Below are 16974 nucleotides of genomic sequence, written 5' to 3'. Positions count from 1 at the left end.
ACCAACTTTGGTTTTTATAAATTTTCTCTCTTTTTTTAGTTTGCTATTTTTGAAGTTTCTCAAGGTTTAAAATTTGAGTATTACTTTTAGACATTTCTTTCTATTTAATGTAGGCATGTATACCTATAAATTTCCCTTTGAGTACTGACTTTGCTGCATTCCATAAATTTAGGTACTTTGTGTTTTTGTTTTCATGAGTCAGAAAGTATTTTCCAATTTTCTTTTTGATTTATCCATTGGCACATTAGTTGTTTAACTGCTTTCTAATTTCTACATATTTGTGAATTTTCTAATTTTCCATCTGTTATCGATTTATAGTTTCATTTTACTGTGGTGAGAAAAGATAGTTTGGATTATCTCAAATTGTTTAAAATTTATTGAGATTGTTCTGTGACCTAATATATGATTTATTCTGGAGAAGGTTTCATGCATACTTGAGAAGAAGGTGTAATCTTTTAAAAATGTTTTATTTATTTATTTTTAGAAAGAGGAAGAGGGGGAGAAAGAGAGGGGGGGAAACATCAATGTGTGATTGCCTCTTGAGTGCCCCCTACTGGGGACCTGGCCCGCAACCTAGGCATGTGCCCTGAGTGGGAATCAAACCAGTGACCCTTTGGTTTGCAGGCCAACACTCAATCCACTGAGTCACACCAGCCAGGGAAGAATGTGTAATCTTTTGTTTATGCGTATAATTTTCTGTATATATCTGTTTTGTTTAGTTGATTATACTGGTTTTCCCTCCTTAATTTTGTTTTATCTATTGTTGAAAGTAGAATATTGAAGACACCAACTATTATTACAGAACTATTTCTTTTTTTATTTCTGTCAATATTTATATCATATATAGGGGCTCTGTTATTAGGTCCATATATGTGCATAATTTTTATACTTTCTTGATGGGGTTTCTTCTTACTGATGTCCTTCTTTGTCTTGTTATAGTTTTTGAGTTAAAGTCAATTTTGTCTGACATTAGTGTAGCCACCAGATTTTTTTGGTTACTATTTGCACAGAATATCTGTTTCCATCTTTTGATTTTCAATGAATTTGTGTAATTGTATCCTCATAGATGGGGAGCAGATGTCAGCTAGTGGGAGGGTTAGGGGGTGGAGTGATTGAGCCAAGAGGAAAAAGGACTCATGGACATGGACAACAGTGTGGTGATTGCTGGAGGGGGAGGGTGGTATAAGGTATAAGGGGACTAAATGGTAACAGAAAAAATATAATAAAGATTAAAGACAAAGAAAAAAGTATACATTTTCTGGATTTTCAAAAATTCTAAAATAAGAAAATAAAGCATCCAAAATGTGGTATTCAGAAAAAAAATGTGTCATTGTATCTAAAGTGAGTGTCTTTCAAGCAGCATACAAATGGCTTTAAAAAATTCTATTCTGACAATCTCTGTCTATTGACTGCAGGGTTTAATTCATTTACATTTAAAGTAGTTACTCATAAGGAAAGACTTAAGCCATTTCATTATTTGTTTTCTATGTGTCATATCTCATGTTCCGTAATTTCTCCATTATTGTCTTTCATTTTCTGAAACAACAGAAATTTATTCCTCACAGTTCTGCAGCTGGAAAGTCCAAGATCATGGTGCTGGCAGGTTTAGTGAGGGTCTACTTCCTTTTTGACAGCCATCTTTTTGCTGTAACATGACATGGAAAAGGAGTCAGGGATTACTTTGGGGTCTCTTTTATAAGGGCACTAATCCAATTCATAAGAGCTCCACACACATGAATTAATCACCTATCAAAGTCTATGCCTCCTAGTCTCACATTTAGGGTTGGGTTTTCAACATATGAATCTTGGAGGAACTTAAACATTTAGTTCACTTATATGTTTTGATTCCTTCCCATTTTTGGAATATGTATGTTGGGATTTTGGGGGGAAAATCTTTTTTAAAGATTTTATTTATGTATTTTTAGAGAAAGGGGAAGGGAGGGAGAAAAAGAGGGAGAGAAACATCAATATTTCCTCTTGCTTCTTGTGCACCCCCCACCGGGAACACAGCCTGCAACCCCGTCATGTGCCCCAACTGGGAATCAAACCGGAGACCCTTTGGTTCACAGGCCAGCACTCAGTCCACTGAGTGACACCAGTCAGGGCAAGAATCTTTTATTTTTAATTTTATTTTAAGTGGTAACAACATATAACACAAGATCTTCTCTCAATAAATTAAGTGTACCATAGTCCCTCATTATCCATGGTTTTTCTTTCTGCAGTTTCAGTTATCTACAGTCAACTGCAGTTCAAAAATATTAACTAGAGAATTACAGAATTAAACACTTAAAAGTTTAAAATTGTGTGCCATTTTGAGTAATGCAACGAATCTCATACTGTCCCAATCCATTCCAAGTGGGATGAAATCATCACTTTGTCCAGAAAATTCATGCCATGTATACTAACCACTCACTAATCATTTAGTACCTGTTTCAGTTATCAAATTTACTGTCATAATATTGCAGTTCTTATGCTCAAGTAACCCATACTTTACTAATTATTGCCCCAAAACACGAAAGTAGTGTAGCTGGCAATTTTGACATGCCACAGAAAATCCATTAAGTGAAAATTTATGTATGTGTAGGAAAAAAACAGTATACATAGGGTTTGGTACTCTCTGTAGTTTCAGAGAGCATGTCCCTGGTAAATAAGGGGGTAATTGTATAAACTACATTATTGTTGACTATACATATAATGTTGTAAAGCAGCTCCCTGGAGTTTATTCATCTTGCTTAACTGAAATTTTATGACCATTGATTAGAAACTACTCATTTTTGTGTCATCCCAGCCTGTGGCAGCTACCATTATACTTTTTAAAAAAAGATTATTGATTTTAGAGAGAGAAAGCAAAGAAAGCTAGAAACATCAATGTGAGAGGAACATTGATTGGTTGCCTTCCATATATACCCCAAACAGGGGTCAAACCCACAACCTAGATATATGCCCTGATCGGGAATCATATTCCCAACCTTTTGGTATATGGAGCAATACTCCAACCAACTGAGCCACACTAGCCAGGACTACACTTTTTGATTCTATGAATTTGACTATTTTATATATCTCATGTAAGTGGGATTATGCAGTATCTGTCTTTCAGTGGCTTGATTTTTTTTTTATTTTGCTTAGCATATAATGTTCTTCAGCTTCATTCATGTTGTCACATATTGCAGAATTTCCTTCAATAACCATCCTGACAGGTGTGAGATAATCTCTCCTTGTGGTTTTGTTTCCCCGATGATTAGTTATGTTGAGTAACAGTTCATCTATCTGTTGGTCATTTGTATGTCTTATTTGGGGGAATGTCTATTCAAGACTTTTTAAAAAATATATTTTAAAAAGTATTTATTTTTAGAGAAAGAGGAAGGGAGGGAGAAAAGGAGGGAGAGAAACATCAATGTGTGGCTGCCTCTCAAGCGCCACCTACTGGAGATCTGGCCCACAGCCCAAGCATGTGTCCTGACGGGGAATTAAACCAGTGACCATTCGATTCACTGGCCAGCACTCAGTCCTCTGAGCCACACCAGCCAGGGCTCTCTTCAAGCCTTTGGCCTATTTTTTAATCACATTATTAGATTTCTTTTGCTGTTGAATTACAAGAATTCCTTATATTTTTGGATATTAAGCCCTTATGAGATATATGGTTTGCAAATATTTTCTCCCATTCTCTAGATTGCTTTTCCTGTTAATTGTTTGTTTTTGGTTCTCAAAGTCAAATGCCATATGATGTCACCTACAAGGGGGACCTAATCAACAAAACAAACAAGTGAGCAAAATAGAACCAGAGACATGGAAATAAAGAACAAACTGACAGCGACCAGAAGGGAGGGGGGGATAACAGGGCAAAGACGGGGAAGGGTCATCAAGGAATATGTATAAAGGAACCATGGACAAGGACAATGGGGGTGGGGAGGATTGAATGTGCGAGGTGGAGGTGGGTAGGGTGGGGGAGAATAATGGGGGCGGAAATGGGGACAACTGTAATTACACAACAATAAAAACTGTTTCTTTTGCTGTGCAAAAGCATTTTAGTTTGATGCAATTCCACTTGTTTTTGTCGTTGTTATTTCGTATGCTCTTGCTATCATATGCAAGAACTCACGGCCAAGAGCAATGTCAAGAAGTTTTACCCCAATGTTTTAACCAGGAGTTTTATAGTTTTGAGTCTTATGTTTAAGTCTTTAAATCATTTTATGTATGTGTCAGCTAGGGTTCAAACTTTATTTTTTGCATGCACATATCTAGTTTTTAAGAACACTATTTCTAGTACAGACTATGCTTTCCACATTGTGTATTCATGGCACCCATGTGAAAAATCAATTGACGAAATATACGTGTGTTTATTTCTGGGATCTCTATTTTGTTCTATTGGTGTGTAAGTGTTTTTATGACAGTACCATACTCTTTTAATTACTGTAGCTATGTTGTATAATTTGAAATCAGGAAGTGTGATACCTCTGGCCTTGTTTCTCTTTCTCAGGATTTATTGATGTATTTGTAATTTCATATCATTGTATAATTATTTTTTCTATTTCTACAAAATATGCCATTGGGATTTTGATATGGAATGCATTGAATCTGTAAATTCCTTTGGGTAGTATGGATATTTTAACAACATTAATTTTTCTAGTCTTTGTGCATAGTAGTGTTTTCCATTATTTTGGGTATCTTTGCCTTGTGCCTGATCTTTGAAGGAAAAATTTTAGGTTTTTACCAGTGTGCATAATGTGCGCTATGAGCTTTTCACATATGGCCTTTATTATGCTGAGGTACTTTCCATTTCTAGTGTGTTGAGAATTTTTTCACAAAAAGGTGTTAAATTTTGTCAAATTCTTTTTCTACATTTATGAAGAGAATCATGTGATTTTTATCCTTTATTCTGTTAATGTTGCATTTCACATTAATTAATTTGCCTATGTTGAGGATGTTTGCATTTATACTCATCAGAGATATTCACCTGTCTGTGTATGTGGGTGATGTCTTTGCCTTACATTGGTATAAAGGTAATGCTGGAGTCATAAAATGAGTTTGAACATATTCCCTTCCTTTCTATTTTTTGGAACAGTTTGAGAAGGGTCGGTGTTAATTTATTAGTGAAAATAAAGCAATATGGTCCCTGGCTTTCCTTCACTGAGAGGTTTTTGATTACTGAAGATCCATGCTAGTTACAAGTCTGTCCAAACTTTCTATTTTTTCATGATTCACTCTAGACAGGCTGTAAGTTTCTATGAATTTGTTGATTCTCCTAAATTATTCAGTTTGTTGCTGTATAATTGTTCACAGTGGTGTCACGAACTTTTGTATTTTTGTGGCACCAGTTGTAAGATTGCCTCTGTTTTTATTTCTGGTGTTATTTAAATAGTCTGTCTTTTTTTCTTAGATAACTAAGATTTTTATCAATATTGTTCATCTTTTCAAAAACTTAGTCTTAAGTTTTATTATTTTTTCTCTTTCTTCCTATTTTGTTTAGCTCTAATCTTTATTTCATTCCTTCTGATAACTTGGGGCTTAGTTTGTCTTTCTTTTTGCAGACAATTGAGATGCAAAGTAAGGTTATTTGGGATCTTTAGGTAGGCACTTATAGTATGAATTTCCTTCTTTTACTATCTTTGTGGCACCCCATAAATACTGGTATATTGTATTTTTATTTTCTTTTTAAAATATATTTGATTGATTATGCTATTACAGTTGTCCCATTTTTTCTCCCTTTTCTCCCCGCTCCACCCTGCACCTCCCCCCACCATTATTCCCCAACCTTAGTTCATGTCCATGAGTCATACATATAAGTTCTTTGGCTTCTCCATTTCCCATATTATTCTTAACCTCCCCCTGTCTACTTTGTACCTGCCATTTATACTTCTTATTCCCTGCACCTTTTCTCCCATTCTCCCCACTCCCCCTACCCACTGATAACTGTCCATGTGATCTCCATTTCTGTGATTCTGTTCCTGTTCTAGTTGTTTGCTTAGTTTGCTTTTGTTTTTTAGGTTTAGTTGTTGATAGTTGTGAGTTTGTTGTCATTTTATTGTTCATATTTTTGATCAACTTCTTTTTCTTAGATAAGTCCCTTTAACATTTCATATAATAATGGCTTGGTGATGATGAACTCCTTTAACCTGACCTTATCTGGGAAGTGCTTTATCTGCCCTTCCATTCTAAATGAGAGCTTTGCTGGATAGAGTTATCTTGGACGTAGATCCTTGCCTTTCATGACTTCAAATACCTCTTTTTTTTCCTGATTATTTCACAACACTCCTGGGGCTTCTATAAGTAATATTATTTTGGCATCTGGGCATTTTAAAAAATATATTTTATTGATTATGCTATTATAGTTGTCCCATTTTCCCCCTTTATTCCCCTCCACCCTGCACACCCTCCCCCACCCACATTCTTCTCCTTTAGTCCATGTCCATGTGTCATGTTCTTTAGCTTCTACATTTCCCATACTATTCTTACCCTCCCCCTGTCTGTTTTCTACCTACCGTCTATGCTACTTATTCTCTGTACCTTTTCCCCCTCTCTCCTCCTCCCACTCCCCTGTTGATAACCCTCCATGTGATCTCCATTTCCGTGGTTCTGTTCCTATTCCAGTTGTTTGCTTAGTTTCTTTTAGTTTTGCTTTAGGTGTGGTTGTTAATAATGGTGAGTTTGCTGTTCTTTTACTATACATGTTCTTTATCTTCTTTTTCTTAGAGAAGTCCCCTTAACATTTCATAAAATAAGGGCTTGGTGATGATGAACTCCCTGAACTTGACCTTATCTGGGGAGCACTTTATCTGCCCTTCCATCCTAAATGAAAGCTTTGCTGGATAGAGCACTCTTGGATGTAGGGCCTTGCCTTTCATGACTTGGAATACTTCTTTCCAGTCCCTTCTTGCCTGCAAGGTCTCTTTTAGGAAAGCTGACAGTCTGATGGGAACTCCTTTGTAGGTTTCTGTCCCCTTATCTGTTGCTGCTCTTACAATTCTCTCCTTCATTTTTACCTTGGCTAATGTAATTATGATATGCCTTGGTGTGTTCCTCCTTGGGTCCAACTTCTTTGGGACGCTCTGAGCTTCCTGGACTTCCTGGAAGTCTATTTCCTTTGCCAGATTGGGGAAGTTTTCCTTTATTATTTGTTCAAATAAGTTTTCCACTTGTTGCTCTTCCTCTTCCCCTTCTGGTACCCCTATAATTCAGATGTTGGAATGTTTAAAGATGTCCTGGGGTTCCTAAGCTTCTCCTCATTTTTTAAAATTATTATTTCTCCATTCTTTTCTGTTTGTTTGTTTCTTTCTTCCTTCTGGTCCACTCTATTGATTTGAGTCCTAGTTTCCACCCCATCACTATTGATTCCCTGTGCATTTTCCTTCATTTCACTTATCATAGCCTTCATTTTTTCATCTAATTTATGACCAAATCCAACCAATTCTTTGAGCATCCTGATCACCAATGCTTTGAACTGTGCATCTGATAGGTTGGCTATCTCTTGGTTGCTTAGTTTTATTTGCTGTGGAGCTTTAAACTGATCTTCCATTCAGGCCATTTTTTTTTTTTTTTGGTCTGGTCGGACCTGTTACATATGAGGGGTGGAGCATTAGGTGTTCACCAGGGCAGGGCAGGCCAGTTGCTGGGTTGTGATGCTGTATCATCATTGGGGGTGGGGTCTGAGAGGGAACAATGGTGCTTGCTCCTCTCTCCATTGGATTTCAGTCCCTTCTGCCGCTTCCCCCAAGCAAACTGGGCCTTTCTGGTGCTGATTCCCATGTGGGTGGGCCTGTGCACGTTCTAGGACCCCGTGGTTCTCTCCAATGCACTCTCCTGTGAGTCTGGGAGTCTCTCTCCTTGTGCCTCAGCCCCCACAGGTGTTTTCAATCAGTGTCCCAAGACTCTGTTTCCTGGTGCTGGGACCCTGGGTTGCGCAGTCTGTCTCACTGCCCAATTTCACCTGGTTTATCTGCATGTGAAGGTGGATTGCCTGGACATCCAGGTGCCTTGTGCACAGTGCCTCGCCTCACAGTCGCCAGCTCACTGGGTCTACCAGCCGCCTGTGCGCCCAGGATCTGCCCGCCATGGTCTTGCACCCGGGATGCCATATGCACCCGATGCCACTGCTCTTGGTGCCGTGACCCCCTCTCTGCCTGGCTGCCCGACTCCACCCTTCCTACCGGTCTGGATGAATGTGTCTATTTTAACTCCTTGGTTGTCCGACTTCCATACAGTTCAATTTTCTGTCACATCTGGTTGTTACCTTGTTTCTGAATTGTTGCTGACCTTATTTTGGTTGTGTGAGGAGGCACTGTGTGTTTACCTACACCTCCATCTTGGCTGGAAGTCTTTGACCTTGAATATTTCTTTCCAGCCCCTTCTTGCCTGCAAAGTTTCTTTTGAGAAATCAGCTGATAGTCTTATGGAACTCTTTGTAGGTAACTCTCTCCTTTTCTCTTGCTGCTTTTAAGATTCTCTCCTTATCTTTCATCTTGGGTAATGTAATTATGATGTGCCTTGGTGTGTTCCTCTTTGAGTCCAATTTCTTTGGGACTCTCTGAGCTTCCTGGACTTCCTGGAAGTCTATTTCCTTTGCCAGATTGGGAAGTTGCCCTTCATTATGTTTTCAAAGAAGTTTTCTATTTCTTGCTCTTTGTCTTCTCCTTCTGGTACCTCTATGATTCAGATATTGGAGTGCTTAAAGTTGTCCTGGAGGTTCCTAAGCTCCTCCTCATTTTTTAAAATTCTTATTTCTTCATTCTGTTCTGGCCAAATGTTTATTTCTTCCTTCTGGTCCAAATTGTTTATTTGAGTCCCAGTTTCCTTCCCTTTGTTGTTGGTTCCCTGTACACTTTCCTTTATTTCACTTTTCATAGCCTTCACTTCTTCCTCTGTTTTGTGACTATACTCAACCATTTCTGTGAGCATACTGATTACCAGTGTTTTGAACTCTACACCTGATAGATTGGCTATCTCTTTATCGCTCAGTTGTATTTTTGGAGCTTTGATCTGTTCTTTCATTTGTGCCATATATATATTTTTTGTCTCAGCATGCATGCTATATAGTAAGAAGAAGTGGAGCCTTAGGTATTCACAAGGGTGGGGCATTCTACATCACTGCGTTGTGGCACTGTATGTGGGGGAGGGGTCAGAGAGGGACCAATGCTGCTTACTCAGCTCTTGCCTTACTTTCTATCACTTCTCTTGTTTCCTACAAGCAGATTGTGCCCTTTCAGGTGCTGATTCCCGGTTGGGTGGGTTTGTGTACATTCTAGGATCCCATGGGCCTCTCTAATGGACTCTCCTGTGAGACTGGGAGTTTCTCCCATTGCTGCAATCCCCACAGGTTTTTACAGCCAGATGTTTTGAGGCTTTAGTTTCCTGCACTGGAATCCTGGGTTGTGGAATTTTTCTTGCTCCCTGGTTGCTCCTCCTGGCTTATCTGCACGTGAATGTAGGATATTCCAGTCTACCAGCCATCAACTTGCCTGCCCCAGACTGCTAGCCACCACCTGTCTCTGCCCCTCCTACTAGTCTGAATGAATGTTTCTTCTTTAACTCATTGGTTGTCAGATTTCCATACAGTTCAATTTTATGACAGTTCCAGTTATTTTTTTGTCTTTAAACTTGTTGTTGCCCTTTTGGTTGTGCAAGGAGGCAAAGTGTATCTACCTATGCCTCCATCTTGGCTGGAATTATCCATGTCAAGAGATATTTTCAATACTGACATTCTTCAATACAAGATTCCCTCAGCAGGGTCGTTTCTATGCATGAATTATAAAATCTATATATGTGATCTAAATCTACACCTGAACAAATAGGACAGCTTTGGGTTCAGAAAACTACTTGACCTGTTTGAGAAACTGCAAATTCACCCAAGTTATTTCCCCACTTGTGGCACTGGACTTAGAAGCAATACCTTTTGACCTGGCAATTCCACTGCTAGGATTATACCCTAAGAGCCCTGAAACACCAATTCAAAATAACCTATGCACCCCAATGTTCATAGCAGTGCAATTTACAATAACCAACTACTGGAAGTAACCTAAAGGCCCATCAGTAAATGAATGGATCAAAAACTGTGGTACATTTACAGAATGGAATACTACGCAGCACAAATAAAGAAAGAGCTTCTACCCTTTGCAACAGCATAGATGGAACTGGAGACCATTATGCTAAGTGAAATAAGCCAGGCAGTGAAAGAAATACCATATCATTTCTCTTATAAGTGAAACCTAATCAACAAAACAAACAAGCAAGTAAAATAGAACCAGAGACACTGAATTAAAGAACAATCTGACAGTAACCAGAGGGGAGGAAGAAGGAGATAACAGGGGAAAGAAGGGGAAGGTTAATCAAGGAACATGTATAAAGGACCCATGGACAAAGCCAAAGCGGGGAAAGTTTGAGGATGGGAGGTGGTGGTTGGTGGGGCAGGGGAAGTGGTGGTAGGAAAATGGAGACAACTCAACTGTACTTGAACAACAATAAAAAATGCAAAAGAAACAAATAAAAACTTAGAAATAATATCATAAAGGTGAAGGTATTAACCAAAGCACCCATAGGCATGGGCAACGGATTGATTATGGCCAGAGGAAAGGCAGGGCAAGGGCAAGGGGGAGGTGAGCAAAGTGGGTAAAATTGGAACATCTGTTAGAGTGTAAACAATAAAAATAAAGTAAAAAAGTAAGTAATACCTGAAATAGTAAAACTCCTCAAAGAAAACAGAGGCAGTGAACTTTTAAACATCACTCTCAGTAATATTTTACATTTTGGACAAATCTCCTTAGGCAAAGAATACAAAAGAAAAATAAATAAGACTACATCAAACTAAAGAGGTTTTGCACAGTGAAGGAAACTGTCAAGAAAACAAAAAGACAACCTACTGAATCAGAGAATATATTCACCAATGATACATCTGATAAGAAGTTAATATACAAAACATAGAGGGAACTCAGGCAATTTAACACCAAGAAATCCAAACAATCTGATGTAAAAATGGGCAGGGGATCTGAATAAACATTTCTCCAAAAACGACATACAAATGTCCAACAGATATGTGAAAAGATGCTCAACATCACTAATCATCATGGAAATGCAAATCAAAACCACAATTAGACATCACCTTAAATTTGTCAGAATTACCATCACCAATAAATCAACAAACAAGTGTTTGTTATGGTGATGGGAATAAATGATGAGAACTTAGCTAGCCTAAACTCTGCTGGAATTAATTCAGGAAATATTTATGTATTCCTACTATTTATTCATTTACTCAACAAATAGCCATTGAGTACTTACTATATGCCAGACACTGTTCTAGGCCACAGAGATATAATGATGAACATAACAAAATTCTGTCTTCATGAAGCTTATTAAGTGCTAGACTCTGTTCTAGTGGTAGGGAATACAGAGTTGAACAAGACTGACAAAGGATCTGTTCTTGTATAACTGACATTCTAGTTTGATATGAGAGTATACTGATAATAAAGAAAATGTTAGATAATTATTAGTGTTAAAGTGAAAGAAAATAAGGTGATATGACAGAGTAACTGGGTGATATGAGGCTGAGATCTGAATGACATGTGAAGTCTGGGGGAAAAACATTTATAGACAGAGGGAACAACTAGAAGGAGTGTGATATGTCAGTGGGACAGAAAGGCCAGTATGACTGAAGCATAGTGATAAAGAGGGAGTAGTATGAGAAAAAATTAGTAGAGACAATCAAATAAGGTCTAGTTGTTTATGTTAAAATACTTTGGCTTTATTCTGAGAGTAATAGGGAGCTATCAGAGGTCTTTAAGTAGGGAAATTAAATGATCTAACTTATTTTTTTAAGGATGGCTCTGACTGTTCTTGGGGAATGAATGATATCAGGGCAATAATATAAGTAGGGAGAGCTGTTAGGAGGCTGTTGTAGCAACTCAGGTAAAAAAATGATGGAAGTGAATAAGTAAGGAAGTAGATGTATTGAGGATATTGTTTCAAGGAAGAATTAATAAATTTTGATGGATTTGGTGGGAAGAGCTACAGGAAAAGAAGAGAATCAGTGATTAATACCTTCTTTTGGTTTGAGTTCCTGGATGGATAGTGATGCCATTTCTTGAGATGGAAAAGACTGGACGAGGAGCAGGTTTTATGTGTGTACATGATGGTGGTGGGGTCAAGATTTCTGCTTATGACACATTAAGTTTGAGATGCCTCTTGAATACACAGGTGTGAGATAAATTAAGTAGTTGGATACACAAGTCTAGAGTTCAGGAATATAGTTAAAAGATGGGACTTAACCTCATATAAGTGGCCTGTATAAAGCCATGGGGCTGGATAAAATTTTCTAGGGGGAGAGTGTGAATGGAAAAGAGAGATGCCAAGCCCTAGGATATACCAACATTTTGATATGGGACAGGGGAAGAGAAACCTGTAAGGACAAATGAGGAGAGGCCAGTGATGTAAGAAGAGAACCAGCTTAATATGATGTCAGGCAGATAAGAAAAAAATGTTCTTTAAGAAGGAGATGGTGATTAACTAGGCTGAATGCTTCCCAGTGCTTGAATATGATGAGGCAGAGAGTTTTCTACCCATTAGTAATATGGATGCCATTGGTGTCCTTGATAAGAGTAGTTTCAGTGGAATTTTAATTTTTAATTCCAATTGCAGTGGTTGAGTTTAGAGACAGAGATAAGGCAGTGGAGACAGTAACCGTAGGCAATACTTTGAGGAAGTTTTTCTGTGATAAAGAGCATAGAATTTAGGAAGTAATATGAAGATCATGAGCAGGTTCTTTTTTCTTGTGTGTGTGCTGACAGGAATGATTCACTAGAGCAGGGTAAGTTGGTGAGCCAGAAAGCAGTGAGTTCAGGTTACAGAAGACCCTGAACTAGAAAAAACTTGAGGACTCAAGAGAGATCACGGCCAAGTCCTTTAGTACTTCATTACATCCAACCTTTGCCAATATTTGTTTCATTTTTATTTTTAAAAGAGTTTATTTATTTTGAGAGAGAGGGTAAGGGAAGGAGAAAGAGAGGGAGAGAAACATCAATGTGTGGTTGCCTCTCGCATGCCCCCTACTGGGGACCTGGCCCGAAACCCAGGCATGTGCCCTGACTGGGAATCAAACCAGCAACCCCTTGATTCGAAGGCCCATGCTCAATCCACTGAGTTACAGCAGCCAGGGCTCCTTTCATTTTTCTACTTCCCTCACTTAGGCACTTTTGATTTTTATCATAAAGAATAGGGCATTGCTTCTCCATAATGACTACTAAATCTGTGGTGTAGTCACTGTCTTAGATTTGCTCAACCAACATTTTACTACTACCAATTTTACAAAGCTGGTCCTTTTGGGGCAAACAGTGTTATTTGTGAACTTGTAAGATGGCATGCTAGATCAGAAAAAGGCAGTGCAGATAGAGATTCATGATATCTGGTCTGTATAATATTCTACATGCGTGTCTCTGATTTATGTTTTATAGATTTTATAACTTACAAAGGAGATAATCATCTAGATGATAATAATATTAGTTACCATTTATTGGTTGCTTACCATCTGCCAACCACTACACTAAGCAGTGTGTGTGTGTGTATTGTATATAATACGTATGTTTATATGTATATATACATACATTTATGTGTGTGTGTGTGTGTGTGTGTGTGTATAAAGTGCATTTTAGGTATATACAGGTATGTATATATTATGACTTATATATATTGTTTTATTGAGTCCTTACACACACTTACTAAGTTGGTACTATCATTATCCCCCTATTACAAATTAGGAACCCAGGACATAGAAAGATTAAGTACCTTACAGTGTGTCATATATCAAGGGAGTTTATGCCCAGGTCTGTTTCACTATGAAATTCATACACTTAATCATGGGAACATATTGCTTGATTTATTTAAGGGACTGACTGAACCCAGAACACTCATGATAATTCCAACCCCTTACTAAATCTGTAAAATGCAAATTTGATCAGTCCATTTGAAGCTTGGTATGTGCTATCTCCCCATGGATTATTTTGATGGGCTCCCACCCAACAAAGTCAGTATATATTAGAGCTGGTGTGCTAGAAAGCCTCAAGGACTTCCAACATTTCTTTAGCTTTTCATATAATTATGGAAGGATCACCTTATACATGTTTTATGTGCCCCAGGCATGAAACATCTCTGGTCACCAAACCAGGCATGAAGCTAAGATGAACAAAGAACTCTACATCTGCTTTGCCCCTGACTGATATAAAAGCAACACCACCAATCAGGTATCTCTTTACCCATTATCAGGGTATTACCTTATACTTTAACACAGATAACATCATCAAAGTTCTGTAGAAAAGTCTGGCCTTTTAAGTTGTTTCTTAAGGTCCATAAAGGTGAAGAACTGGCCATAGTTTAATTTGACCTGTTTTGGGCTTTGAATCAGTCCTTAAGGGAAACCCTTAGCTGCCATTTCTTTGGTTCTCTGTCTCCTGACTACAGACACATGTTTTTACAAGAGAAAAAATCATAAAAGCACTCTGGTTTTATACCACCAAGACCTCTATTATGACATCTCTATTGCTACCTCCTGGAATGGGGCAGCCCTCCCTCAGCTAGATAACTAGTTGAACATAACCAGCAGCTTGAGGACAAAATCCTTTTCAGCAGCAGAGCAGGCTATTCTCATAAGGTATGGACCAGTAAGTAGCCCATTCAGTTCTTATACTGAAAGGCTGTTGCCTACACTGCAACTAGACCTGAGCTGTGTAGCTGGGTGGGGTGTCTAGGCCTCTGTCATATTGGGAGGGCTGATGAGGCAAATGCTTGGTGGAGATAAAACAAAGAGAGCAGTCCAGATAGTGAATGAGTAAGGCATACATCATCTCCAGAGTTTAGAGTAATGCTATGGTTCTAGAAGAAAAGCAGATTAGGCAAGGAGGTGAGAATGAGGAAATAGAAGTTGAGGGCAAATACCGAGCAACGAATATTGCTTTTTGCTCATTGTTAGACCTTAGAATGACCTCTGGGCAAGTCTGAATAATGATGGGACAATCATGGAGCTGGGATTCTCTGATGTTTCTGTCCTTTTGCGCTGGTTGAATCTATCCTCAGCCACCAGGGTCTGGGTGACTTAACCCCTTTCTCCCAGGCTTAAGAGTCTTTGGGAAGACCAAATGGAACATTCATGTGCAAGGTTCATGATATAAATCAAGTAAGGAAAAATCCATTTTGGTGCAGTCATTGTGTCAACCCTTATTATTTCAGTCCAGCATGGCCACATATATGTTTCTTTTAAGGAATCAGAAAAGGAATATGTGAAATAACATTTCTAAGAGGCATGGTCACTTGCTTCTATTAATAATTACTACTTGCAAAGCCTGGAAGTGCTTAAGATGTTCATATTTTTTGAACGATTGACTGGCTCCTTTATTTATACATATAAGAAAAAAAGCCAAGTGGGGAGAGGAAATCATCTGTTGCTGCAGAAACGTGAAAGTCACATTTTTGGCACTGTTCCCTGGTTGATGTCATTCTGGGGAATGTGCTAAAGGCCATGATTTTCCAGAGGGAAGAGATATATTTTTTTTTTCATAGCAGGCTGTTTGTGGGCACTTATTGCTCCCCTGAAGTCAGGCCCAAATCAAGCCAGGCCTTTCTCTGCCTAGTTTGGCAGTACCAGGTCAAGACCACTTTGAAGCACGAGTCCAAAATCTTTACTGGTCACTTTTCCCAGCCACTCCTTGCACCCTCATATACCTTCTGAATCTTCTCTTTGGAGCCTCTCAGCTGCTTGGCCTTTTCACAAGCTGCTGGGAAGGTTGGTTTTCCCCTGCTGTGTGGAAGCACTAAGGGCTGCCAGGGGTATGTGTGTGTGTGTGTAAGGGCCCTCCCTGAGCTGACTCCTGAGGTAGACCACAGTACACTGTGGGTTGGGGCTTGGACTCAGACGTTCTCATTCCCTCTTACTATATAAATGGGCCCAGTGCTTAATGGGCTACAGACTACTGCCATATGGTAGTAGTCCTATACCTACCCTGCTTTCTTTTGCCCATGCTGGTCTTCATGCTCCTATTTAGAACTGCACAGAGACCCTTTAAAAACCACTGATCATGGTGCAGGGGACTTTACTTGGGTCCAAATAGCATAAAAGAAGAGATCTTTGCATCATGAAATTAGTTAGAACTTTACTGAGGGCCACATATAGTTGGGCCAGGATCCTCACTATTTCCCCCACCCCCTCAGCACATAAGCAGACACTTGAACTTGAGGATAACTCCTACCTCCATGCTTTTACTCTCACTTTACTGAACACCTGTTTCACCATATGCCTTGTACAAAACTGGCTCATTGTCATTACTGGTTCACTATTGCACCCTTACCCAGTTTAGTCCTCTCTCCTTAGTTTTTAATGCTCCCTAACACTGGACTCCTATCTCCTGTTCCCCAACAGTCATTCATTACTGTATTTGTAGCCACTTATTCATTTCATGAATAAAATACTAATTCAGAATGATTAGTGCATCAATGAAGGTATTTGTATAAAGCCTAAGTATAGTGGTGGCCCAAAGGGGCTGTGATCAGGTCTGCTTTAGAGAGTCAGAGAAGGCCTCACAAATCAGATGATGCTTAAAGCTGATTCTCTATGGTTCAGAAGGAGTCTGACAGGAATACATGGTTCAGTGAGAAGGATAAAGACAGTTTTCCAGATATTGACAGGGCCCTGATCATTCTCTTAGGAATGGTGGCTAAGCTTTTCTCACAGTCTCATTATCCTTATATCCTCCTATCCTCCTATAAGCATCCTGAGGCCAACCACATTAAGAGGTCAAGCTCAGAGAAAGGAGTTCACTGTAGAATCATATCTTATACAGTATCAACACTAGGGTATAGTTCCTTAGACAATGTCTAGTTCAATTCATTTATTTTACTGATGAGGAATCTGAAACCCTGAAAGGTACAGGGACCTACCCAAAACCATTCAGCTGGTTAGTGACAAAAGTAGAACTAGAGGCAGGACTCCTGGACTCTTGCTACCAG

The 16974-nt window shown here is 38.8% G+C and overlaps 2 pseudogenes; both read right to left on the bottom strand.

The window, feature by feature from the left end:
• Positions 1-8072, bottom strand: part of LOC123824263 — a 40428-nt pseudogene extending 32356 nt beyond the window's left edge.
• Positions 8073-14101: 6029 nt separating this feature from the next.
• On the bottom strand, positions 14102-14246 carry LOC123824416 (annotated as a pseudogene).
• Positions 14247-16974: the final 2728 nt, after the last annotated feature.

Source organism: Phyllostomus hastatus, unplaced genomic scaffold, assembly GCF_019186645.2.
Source record: "Phyllostomus hastatus isolate PE091 unplaced genomic scaffold, TTU_PhHast_1.1 phas_contig_551, whole genome shotgun sequence".
NCBI classification, from domain to species: Eukaryota; Metazoa; Chordata; class Mammalia; order Chiroptera; family Phyllostomidae; genus Phyllostomus; species Phyllostomus hastatus.
The sequence above is the reverse complement of the archived record's forward strand: the minus strand, read 5'-3'. Positions and strand labels throughout refer to the sequence as shown.